Here is an 11623-nt window from a genome sequence, read left to right as displayed (position 1 = left end):
CTTTTTTTTTTTTTTTTTTTTTTTTTTTCAACATAGCACGTGGACAATCCCCCCAAAATCTCAAAAGGAGATGGTGAAAGTAAGTATCTCTACATGAAAAGCATTTTGGATCAGCTCTTTACTGTACACAATGACGGGAACAACGGATGACAACTTTAATTTAAAAAGCAATGAATGTAAATAATGTATATGTTGCAATTGGCTGGAAGAAACAAGTGTTTAATGAGGTCATCTGAATTGTCAAGAAGCGAGATTCTCTTGGGGCTAGCTGAGCTCTTCCTGAGCATTACAATTCCTTGTTATTTTGTAAAAGTGTAAAACTGAAAAGAAAAAAAAAAAAAAAAGTTTATATATTGCATTTTTTTTTCTCCTTTTTTTTTTTTTTTTTAAAAAAAAAAAAAAAAAAAAGTAACACGAATCCATTGGGTGACTCAGAGGCCACCTTAAACCAGCAGGGCCAATTGGCCAAGGCTTTGTGTGCTGTGACTGATGTCCACGGCTGCACATGGCATTGCCAGCAGTGGCAGTGACCAACAAACACCTTTTGGCTGGGAGAGGTTCTACTATGTTTGATCCTATTCTACTGACATAAGAGGGATAAAATGCAACTCTTCTTTTTGAAGCCACAGAAAAGCAAAAGCTATGAAAGATAGCTATGAAAGTCTTCCCAAAAGCTTTAGGACCAAACCATAACAAAAAGGTAAGAAGGGTATTTTGAGATGATAGATGGAGACTGGTGGGAAGTCACTTCATTGTGCTGGTCTCTGGCTGAGGCAGTGGGAAAGGGAAAGGGGATTTCCTTAGTCACATAGGCTTGAAAAAGGAGAGGGGATTGCTATGAGATTTTCAGAGGAGCAAAGGGGCAGCTGAATATAGGTTTAGGTTCTGCTTTAGGTTCATCTGGGAGAGCCTGTTCACAACCTTGTATTGGTGATGACTCTGACTCTGAAGGATGGCTGACAAATTTTACACATCATTTTATAAACCAGGGGACTGAAACATGGCTCACCAAACGCTTAAAGATGCTTGAGCAAAAAGTTCACATATGTTTCTGCTTAGGACTCTGTCTATATTTCCAAAATACCAGATGTGGGCACAAGCTTGTTGCCTGGAGAAGGAGGTGCATGGCAGCAAGCATTTCACGCACAGCTTTTGAAGCTGGGATGAAAACAGTGGGCATGATATCTCCCAGGGAACCAGCGGCATGCCCCCAGCCCAAAAGTGGCATATCAGTTATTCTGCATAGAACTCAAAACCTCACCTGAATACGAATGACAATAATAATGTCACATCATTTGAGACACTGGATGTGTATCTTCTGAAGTCTTTATCAGACTTACAGTCCTAATCATCTAATCATTCTTCCAGCACAGAATAATAATTTTCTCTCCCTACTTGGGATCTTATTGCCTTAACAAGACTTTAAGAGGTACAGCCTTCCCTTGAAGAGGCATATTTTATTGGCACTGGCAGCACAGGTAATGTAAATTATAGGACAGATAGATAAATGTATTTAGACTGGGGCAGAGGTGAACCTTTATGGCATTTCATGTCATTCATCTCTGCTCTTGGCTGGAACTGCAAAGATGACCAGAAATTCGCTCATGGAACAGAGAACCTTGGTCAGACATAATTAGGAAAATCTAAAGTTGTCATTATTCTTAGACTTTCGCCTTAATTACAGGGTCATCACACCACCCTACAAATATCCTATCGAGTTTCAAAGGTGTTCAATGATTCTCTTCAAAGATAGAAACTGGAAAAATACGGCAGGGGAAAGAGGGGAAAAATACGGCAGGGTATGAGCAGGAGGAAAGCAGACCTAAGTGGAAATTATAAACGAAACATTATTATGTAAGGCCAGTAACAGTTTTTCACTATAATTAAGATGGATTACTTTAATAATCCTTCAGGGCTTGATTCAAAACCGCATTACAAACCATTTATGTGGGGCTTTGGCACTCGCTGCCTCTGTGAGGAAATCACAGGTGTTTAAATAAGAAAAGGGAAATTCAGAGTTTTTATATTTCTTCAAGGAGCCTCCTCGGGTCTGGAGACATGCGCGGCTGCCTCAGATTTATGTGCTGAGGAGAGCGCCCCAGCTTTGATAGCACTCTTGGAAAGTAATTACCTCTTGCAGATTTTACACCTGAACATATATACAGGGCATAGCAATTTGACTAGGGAAAAAATAAAAGCGAAACCTTTTGTGCACAGAAGAGCTGCTGTTTGGATTAATGAACTGCAGAACTAACTTTCTCCCCTCTGCAGATGTCAGATGTGCCTTAGAAATATATCCTTCCCCTTGCAGACACACAGGTATTGGGAAGGCTGCTTCACAAGTGAAGCCAGGACTACATGGGGAAGCAGAAGGCAATGCTTCAGGATTCACAAGTACATCTTAATGTGAGAATGTGAAAAATGACAAATCATAGAAGGAAAGTTTAAGACTATAATATTTCAGTTTAAGGTTATAATCCTCTGCATTTTTGTCTTAGTCATTTGATTGAGCTCACAAGTATTCAAAAAGGTGCACACTGATTTTTTTGTGAGCAGAGAATAGTAGGAAGGTCACACCAGCTGTAAACTGGGGGGCTGAGTTAGCCATTGTGGTATAATCTAATGTAAAAATATTTGGCATCTTAATTATTTCTCAGCTGGAGGTCAAAGACCTCCCTAGTGGATATGTAGGCTGTGCGAATGTAAAAATATCCATTTCCCAGGCACAGAAGCATTCAGGTTATTCCCACCTTGAAGTCAGTGGGGGTTTTACTTCATATTGTTGTGGGCTAAGCACCTCTTGTGACAACTTCCCTGTTGGGGAAATCTGAGGAGAAAACCCTGTTCTGATCAGGCTGATGAGTGCCCGTTCATTGGTATGGGGCAGCAAAAACAGTCAGTAGGACCACCTGTTCTGGAGGGGTGGGTAGATCCTCAGGCTGGGATTTGGCAGAAGCTAAAGTGCCCACAATGTGGAGTAGAACCAAACAAAGCAGAACCACGTGGGAAATCACAAACAACTCCAAAGCAATGGCTAGCCCCGAGGGAACTGCTTCTGTCCCTTTTCCCAGCAAAGCTTAGGATGGAAGTCTGTCTGATCACAGATGCAAGAATGTCCATCTCTCTGTTTCCTTTTCCTCCTGCTGTTTCTCAGTAGCAGCATTGCATTACAAATATTTAGTGTCCACCTTCATGGTTTGCTGTATCACTCATTGGAGAGGTTGTGTGGGGAGGAGAGCTGGAGTATCATTTGTCAAATTTGTCAGTCCTGAGCTTTCACAGGGTTCACTTGCTTTCTGTTCCTGGAATATTCACTGCTGAAGAGCACAATGGAATCATCACTTACTAGGATCTGCCCAAGTCTGACAGAACAGCATTGATCTTTCTCAGACAGGTTTATTTATTGCTTTTGCCACTTACCGCAGAATCACAGAATCACCTAGGTTGGAAGAGACCTCCAAGATCACCGAGTCCAACCTCTGACCTAACGCTAACAAGTCCTCCACTAAACCATATCCCTAAGCTCTACATCTAAACGTCTTTTAAAGACCTCCAGGGATGGGGACTCAACCACTTCCCTGGGCAGCCTATTCCAATGCCTAACAACCCTTTCAGTTAAGTTCTTCCTAACATCCAACCTAAACCTCCCCTGAGAATTGGCAAGAATTGTTTATTGCTGGAACATCTTGCAGGCAAGCCTGCAGCATGTCCGTGGTGTCTGGGGGCTCCAAGCTAATGCTTACGACAGAGCCTGAGCAATGAGTAGGGGGCTCACCGGGCACTCCTGCGATGCTGTTGGTGCTCTCGAATGGCAGAGCACAAAGACATGCTGCAGGAGTCCCAGGTCTGTTCTGTTGGAGGTGGATCCACTTCCATCGGTTCCTCCACGTCTTCTGGTGGATCCACCTCCATGGGCTCCACGGTGTTGGGCAGAAGGATAAGCCAGTCCTTGCCTGGGACTGCCCAAATGGGATGCCTTCCATCTGGCATGTTTTCAGGCCAGGGTGCCGAACCAGAGGGTAGTCCAGTCCCACGCCTTGGTCCCATGCCACTGTCGGGTTCATTTTCATGCATGGTCTGATGCTGCGGTCTGGTTTATGGCCATTACTGGGTCCTGCACTGCGCTCTGGACAAGGGGCATGCCTCCAGTCCCTGCAGCTGTCTGCCTGAAATTCCCACCTTCGCCCCACGTCACTGTTGCTCCTATGGCAAGGCCCAGGCCCCCTGTCGCTGAGTGTGTGAGGGGCCAGCCTGTTCCCCGCATCGTTGCGGTGCCAATGGTACCGCCTGTACCTGTCTGTGGGCTGCATGCCAGAGGTCCCTTGGGCACTGGTGTCTCTTGTGCCACCGGCGCTATCCCTCTGCCCACGACATGTCTCCTTCTGCTCAGGTGCCTTCCTTCTCAGTGCTTCACCAGACTGTATGGCTGTCTTCACACACCAAGGAGGCCTGCTGCTCGCCTTGCTCTTCTAGTCTCCTTCCTGCTGCACAAGCTGGCAGTCAGAGGGCCGAGATGCTCAGCAAATGGTGGGCCAGCGGCAGGGGGGCCTTTTTATAGGGCCCGCAGCAAAGGCGGGGCAGGGGTGGCCGCCGTGACCTCAGCAAGCCTCTGTGATGGAGTGGCTCATGCGTGGCCAAAGGCGGCTGTGTTGGGAACGGCCTGGAAGATGCCCTCGTGAACAAGGAGGAGGGTTGGGGGGCTGAGGGCCCCTTTTCTGGGGCTGGCTCCCCAGGGCCATCTGGCTTGCCAGAGAGAAAGGATGCCCCTCGGCCACAGGGACTGCTCCTGTGTGTGGCTGGCCGCAGCATGTGCTACAGAGATGAAGCCATATTATCTTCTGCAGGTAAGTTGAGCCAAAGTAACTTCTAGATAGCACTGGAAGAAGCAATGAAGCACTGATTAAGAAACTCTTAATACTGCGATACTTGTTTATTAAATACTTAATACTGCGATACATTTTTTTTTTGTTCCCACATAGCTGGTTGTTTATCTATATTTTTTTTTCCTTCACCAGCACTGTCAGGCTGTCAGGTACAAAGGCAGTACCCAGCTACTACTGAGGTCAATAAGATTTCGGAGGCCAAATACTTTTATGGAACTGATCATAAGCTACATGGAAAATATATTATCGTCTTCATTACTTGCTTTTATGATGTATTTGATTCCTAAAAGCTATTATGTCTATCATTTTATGTCTATGGCCAAGCACTCCAAAGCAGCTCCATGCCTTGTTTTATTGAAGTGTGCCCCCACCCTGCTGAGGGACAACATGTAGTTTCATCCTGTACGCAGAAAGCTGGCACACAGAGTGGCTGTGTATATAGGCTTTGGTGGGTCTAGTAGTTGTGGAAGAAGGACTGTATAAGAATAGAGCAAAGAGCTTATATGATACTTACATTGAATATTCTTTGGCCGTTTATAGATCAGTGACTTCCCGATGGTAATCCTCAATCACCTTCTCTCTCTCTCTTTTTTTTTTTTTTTTTTTTTTTTTTTTCCTGGTCTCCCCTTGAATCCATTTCAACTGTTTGCGCCCTATGTTTCACAGTCTTGATGACAGAGGAACTTATTTTAAGCTTTCCTCCTTCAAGTTTCATTTGAAGCTCCTTAATTCTTATACTAGAACATATATGCCTGCCTCTGATACACCTATTCAGCATCCACAAAAATGCACTAGAAGAATTACTGAGCTGTGGAATTGAGCTGATCATCAGGACCAATAGCTCGTGATGGGCCTCTTCTCCCTGAATTTGTCTGTTTTCTTTCTGAACCTATTTACATGCTCTAAAGATATCCTCATAACAAGTACTTAGTGAGAAACTCTTCTGTTAGCTCTAAAAGTACTGATTGTTTCCTTAGTTGCCTCTTGCTGGAAAATACCAAATACATTATTTCTATATCTGACTTCTCTGTACCACTTATGATTTTATGGGCCTCTACCGTGTTCTTCTGAGTCTTCTTATCCCAGACTGAAGAGTCCCAGGTCATTAATTTTGCTTCCTGAAGAAGCTACTTTTTTGAGATAAAGTATGTACACTCTCCAGTTGTACCTTTCTGAACGGTTTTAAGTTTTAAACCTGCATTTCAATTTAAGTGGCCAAGAAAGTCCAAGAGAACATAAGGGATTTAGATGCTCAGTTCAAAGGCACCTCAGTCTGAAAAAATCAGTTCTTGATGATTTGGTGAATTGAATATGAATTCTGATGAATTTCCCTACTATGATTCAGTTATACCCCTGGCTAGTAGCAAGGGAAAGTTATCACTTGCTAGTTCTTCTGAGGCATCCGTGGTTCATTTTCCACCAGATGAATGTTCACATTACAAAATCAGTTTTTCAGTTACAAAATTCTTCCAGATTCTTGGAGTCTCTTTAGGGAGAGAAACTCCAGTGTATATTCCCTGCACCTTGGGGTGGCATTTAAAACTTGAATGCATATTGTGCAATGTCCACAACTTGCTATTATTCTCCTCGAGGTCCCCAGACTACACCCCAGTGAGAGGAGATTGTGATTTACCCAATAAATTATCATGACAAATCTACAGCCTTATGAATAATACATAGGAAGGATGGGATGGGGATATCTGTTGCCATTTCTGTGGATGTTACTAATAACCCGTAAAGTCACTCCTCTGGGGATGCTGTTCTGAAGAAGCACAATGATAAGGCTGCAGAGCATCTTGCTTGGCATGTAGAATTGCTGTTTATAATGCAGGTTGAATTTGCCAACACATACAGAGAAAAAAAAGAAACAAAAAAGGAAAAAGAAATTGTAGATGGAGCTAGCAGTTCTCTGATTGCTGAGAAACAGAAACAGCCTTTGCTTAGAAAGGTAGAAGAAAAAAATGATGATCCCATAATACACTTCTTGGCAAATAATCATTTAGGAGATATTAGAGAAATAAGTACAGTATGAAATGGAAGTGGCATTTTTTTTGCCCTAAAGGGGATGTCTCTTATTCAGCAATGCTGTTGAATAAAATATGAACCCACAGTTTTGTTTTGTACTTCTGTATTTTTATTAAAATATTCAGGGTTTAAAGTTTAATAAATTGACAAAATAAAAATTAAAAAAAAATAATAATTTATAGATGACCTGGTTTCCATCCAATCTGTACTACAGCAACTATAGCACCAGGACTGCAGAAATAAATTCATTTAAGCTCATACCACTATGACAGAGAGGTTCCACTCAAAAAGTTTATGACTCCACCCTATGCAGTTCCCCCAAATTTACTGCATGCTCTTATTTCAGTATTATCTGTATCTTGTTGCTCAGGACCTTTGTCTTATCCAAACTGGGCAAAAATGAATGTGATTGCTGTAACTTATAGGGAGCTTCTTAAACTAAGTACATGAGCGTTTCTTCTTGGAGTAGGTAAAAGTTGCTGATTTTAACTCTCTTTAATAAGGCAGTGTTAGACACAAGGGAAGAAGGGGTGAATTAAACTCTTCTGTAAATTCTGGGAACCTGGGACCAAGCTAGCTTAACACTGAGTTGATGTTTTTCTCTCTAGGCTTGTCACTCTGAACACTTCACTTCCCCAGACCTGAGCAAGATATCAGATGCCCAACTCTTTTTACTCTCTCTTATTTATTTATTTATTTATTTTATTTTATTTTTTTATTTTTAACCACAGCATGCAAAGTCAGCTTTTCTGATAGGTTTTAATTTAAAAAGCCATCTAGGCTCCCAGTTATGCTCAGCTTGGCAACCTGCAGCTGATATGCTGCTTTCTGGACAGCTCCCCTCCATCTTCTCTCTCTCAGAGAGAAAAGGGAAAGATGACCTGTTTTAAATGGGAGAGAAGCTATAATTATGACTGGAAGAAATTCTGAAACACTAATACACTTGAACAGACACATTAACCTCTCAGTTAGGTGGAACACTTTCTGTTGCTCCAACACAAGTGGACACAAAATAGCTTCAATTTGTTCTGTTGCAACCTCTCCTAATTTCTTTCAACCTCCTTCCATAATCTTGCCCTCCTGCCACTTGTGAGGCTAGAATCCCATGAGCTTTACCACAACCTCCCTTTCACGGTGATTTTGTTTTATCTTTTGTTCCCTCATGTGCTGTTATGCTTGAGTACTCAACAAGTTTCATTCTAGGTGTTTGCTGTAACAGTGCAAATCAGAAGATGTCCTGCATGTGTATGTATACATGTAATAAAAAATGCATATTTAAAAATTAAGATAGAATTCCATAATTGTCAAAATATAAGTGCTCAAAAATCATTAGTTAATCCCTTTCCCTTTCTTTCCTCCAACAAAAGGAATGAGACTGCCTTTAGTATTAAAGAATAATTCAGGTTGAAAAGGACCTCAGTAGGTCATCCAGTCCAACCTCCTGCTCAAAACAAGATCAGCCCTAATGCCATAAAATTTCATCCTTGTGAGGTTTATTTAACTGTACTGGTATGACTGGTAAATTCATTCTGAGTACCGAATGAATTTAAGAAAACAAAGAGGCTTGATACCTTCTCTGGTATCTCATGAATGCCAGCCACACTGAGCTCCAGAATTCATCTGCTGACTCCTTGCCATTTTAGGCTAGGCTGGCACCATAGAGGTCACAGATGCCCTATTTTAAGATTGAATGTGTCAATGTCTCTGAAAGACGCTTTGAAAAGTAGTAGCCAGTCAGCTCTTCTGTGTTTACAAATATTTTATTTTGTGAGAATTTAAAGTCCCTGCAACCATAGAATAAATATGGCACCCTCCCTCCCCCACACTTTGGACAATTTCAGCATCTCTGCAGGTTGGTTTGTAGGGAAGAGGGGCAAATTGTTGAACCTCTGACATCAGGTGGCCTAAAAAAGCCTAAGAACATAATTAGCCCAAGCAAAAGTATGGGAGACAGGCATTACGTTCTCATGTGTATGAGCAAGCTCATGATCAGATTCAAAATCAGAATCAAAATGATAAGCAGACCCAACCAGAGATCCACATCTCTTCTTTTTGCCCAACACCAGCTGCTGAGAATAACTTAATTCTATTTGCAGTCTAATAATCAGCATGTGTACTAAAGGAGGACAGTATTTTTAAGTATCGAGAGAGTAAATTTATCAGAGACAAATGTAAGTCCAGAAACAGAATCTGCTCACACCCAGGTTGAGCAGACAGGGTCAGGTGCGTTAAAGGTATTAGAAGGATTAAATGTGCTGGCAGACAGAAAGCCTAGTAGAGTTTTATTAAGATAGAGAGAGATGAATATTATTAAGCCTGGTGATCATACATGTCATTTTGGGAGAGAGGGTATTAGAAATGGAAGCAAACATCATTAACAGCAACTAAAGGAACAGTTTCATCTGCATACATAAATATTTTAGCCCTTGCTCTTCCTCTGGGTAGGTCATTAAAGAAATGCTCAGGAAAAAATAGTAATAAAAAAGAGGATGAAGCATTCACCCTGAAGGCATTCAACTGAAAACATGAGTACAAGGTTAAGAAATGTAGGGAGAAATGAGAGTAAAGGGCCGTCCTATGTGCACTTTGAAAGCAGTGTAACATTTCTGATGTTTGTACAAACAATACTAGGACCTGGCTGTGCCATCTCGATTCTGAAGGTTCTGAACAGCAACATGTAGATGGGGTTTATTACTGCCTTGGGAACTTGGAATACTCAAAATCAGCTTGCAGTCACATTTGGAGCACTGACTTTAATAGGTGACTGGGAGAAAATGCTTGAGGATATGGTTTTCATAGGCAATTGCCCAGGGATCACCTCATCAGGATTTTTGCCTTTGTGAAGCATCAAGAAGGTGTTTAAAGGTGAATGGAGATACAATGTGGAAAGTTTGGGCTTCATATCACTTAACACATGAGAAAATCACACTGCTGAGATTTGCATGGCCTGTGCCATACCATAACATTGCTCATGCCCAAATCCTCACTCCGTCATGTCCAGGCTCTTTCCAGAACTAGTAACAGAGATATCTCCCATTAGTCTCCTTGATGTGTCAGTAAAAATCACTGTCTTGTCACTATTCCTAAGCTTTAAAAGGAGGGTTGTCTTTGCTATAGTGAAATGCAAATCAGCTTTCCCAGGCTTCCATCCACAGTAAGGTGTCTTTTGGAAGTGGCAATAAAATGCTTCCTAAGAACCACCTTCTCTTTTCCCTGTCAAGAATGAATATCAGTTCAGAGTGATGCTGCTCTATCCGTAAAGTTAAAGCTGGCAGGTAATTCATCATCCTACACTGAGTTGACTCATTAGAAACTCCAGAAACTTAGATATTCATATCTTTCCCATTATTCTTATTTCACAAAGTTTCCTGTCCCTCTGTTTTGTCCTTTGTTGCTAAATTGCAATTATCATGGATCTTTGATCTCTTCACCTGTGGGTGACCCACTCATCCATCACCACAGAGATTTTTTTAGACAGTAAAAATCCAAGACTTTCTTCAGATTGAAATAACCTTTAAAGACAGCACCTCCCTGTAGAACAGCCATACAGGTTGCATCCAAATGGAGGTGCGTATGTGTGTGGAGGTGTGGCATTTCCAACTCAAAGAAGTAAACGATCATTAGTGATTTAAGAATCAGATTTTATTTCAAGAAAAGATATGTTTGTGGCTTTAAAAAAAATCCTGTCCTTTTCAAGCTTTTAGTAAACATCTTCCTTGCACTTTCTGATAAGTGGCATCATCACCATGTCCAGAAACTAGGATTCCACAGAAAATCACAAGTAGCTTTGACCTTGAGTATGTAGGTGGGTAGGTAGAATTGGACATGTGAATGGACAGTTTCTGTTGTTTTGTCCTGGTCAGCTGGGACATGTGCAATCTATCCAGAGCTGGATTTGGTGTGTGTGAACTGAGTAGCTCAACAATTATAATATTGTATGTCTGTTCAGCATTTCCTGACAGCACGATCCTTATTAGATACCTATGGTATAGCTAATTTGCAAAGTTATGATGAACCTGCCTAGATCATTCTAAATGCAAAACTGACCTGTTAAAACTACCAGGCAGGCTGGATTTACAGAAATCTCAGAGAAAAATAGAGAAGATCCAGAATCTACTTGGGCTCATTTCTATAGTGAAAAAATTGAACTTGCCTAGAATAATGGCTGTTTTTCCCTCGATGTAAGCTTCAACACTTCTATTTCAAGACCACTTTCATTTCTCAAGACTCATTTTTACTTGCAGTGAGTGGTGTTTGTATCTACAGCTTATAAAAGATTCAGTTTAAAAAAGAATAACATAAAACCTAACACTGAATTCTGCTCTATTCCAAATACTAAAATGAATTGAGGGTACATTCCTATCCTTATGAGAGATTTTTTAAAATTTATTTTTTTCTTCATGTTTTTTACTTTTCAGCTAAAACTTCATTTTTGCACAAGCAATACCCAATGGTATCTCTTTAAAATTTTAATTGAACATGAGAGTTGCTATTCGTTCACACTTCACCATTGAAAGGGGCAAAAGGGAGGCAGATTGGAAATTACCATATTTATGACACATTGATAATGAATGTGAAATGCCATCCTCTAGCAATTTTCTTAAGCTCTCTGCTCTGTCTTCCAGGTTCTTCCATGGGATTAGTCCTGCACTTCTGCAGTGCCAGCACCAGCCAGATCCCTTGTGTGGTTCACCGTGGGGTATCTCAGGCATTTG

The sequence above is a fragment of the Oxyura jamaicensis genome, chromosome 7 (assembly GCF_011077185.1).
Source record: "Oxyura jamaicensis isolate SHBP4307 breed ruddy duck chromosome 7, BPBGC_Ojam_1.0, whole genome shotgun sequence".
Lineage (NCBI taxonomy): Eukaryota > Metazoa > Chordata > Aves > Anseriformes > Anatidae > Oxyura > Oxyura jamaicensis.
The sequence above is the reverse complement of the archived record's forward strand: the minus strand, read 5'-3'. Positions refer to the sequence as shown.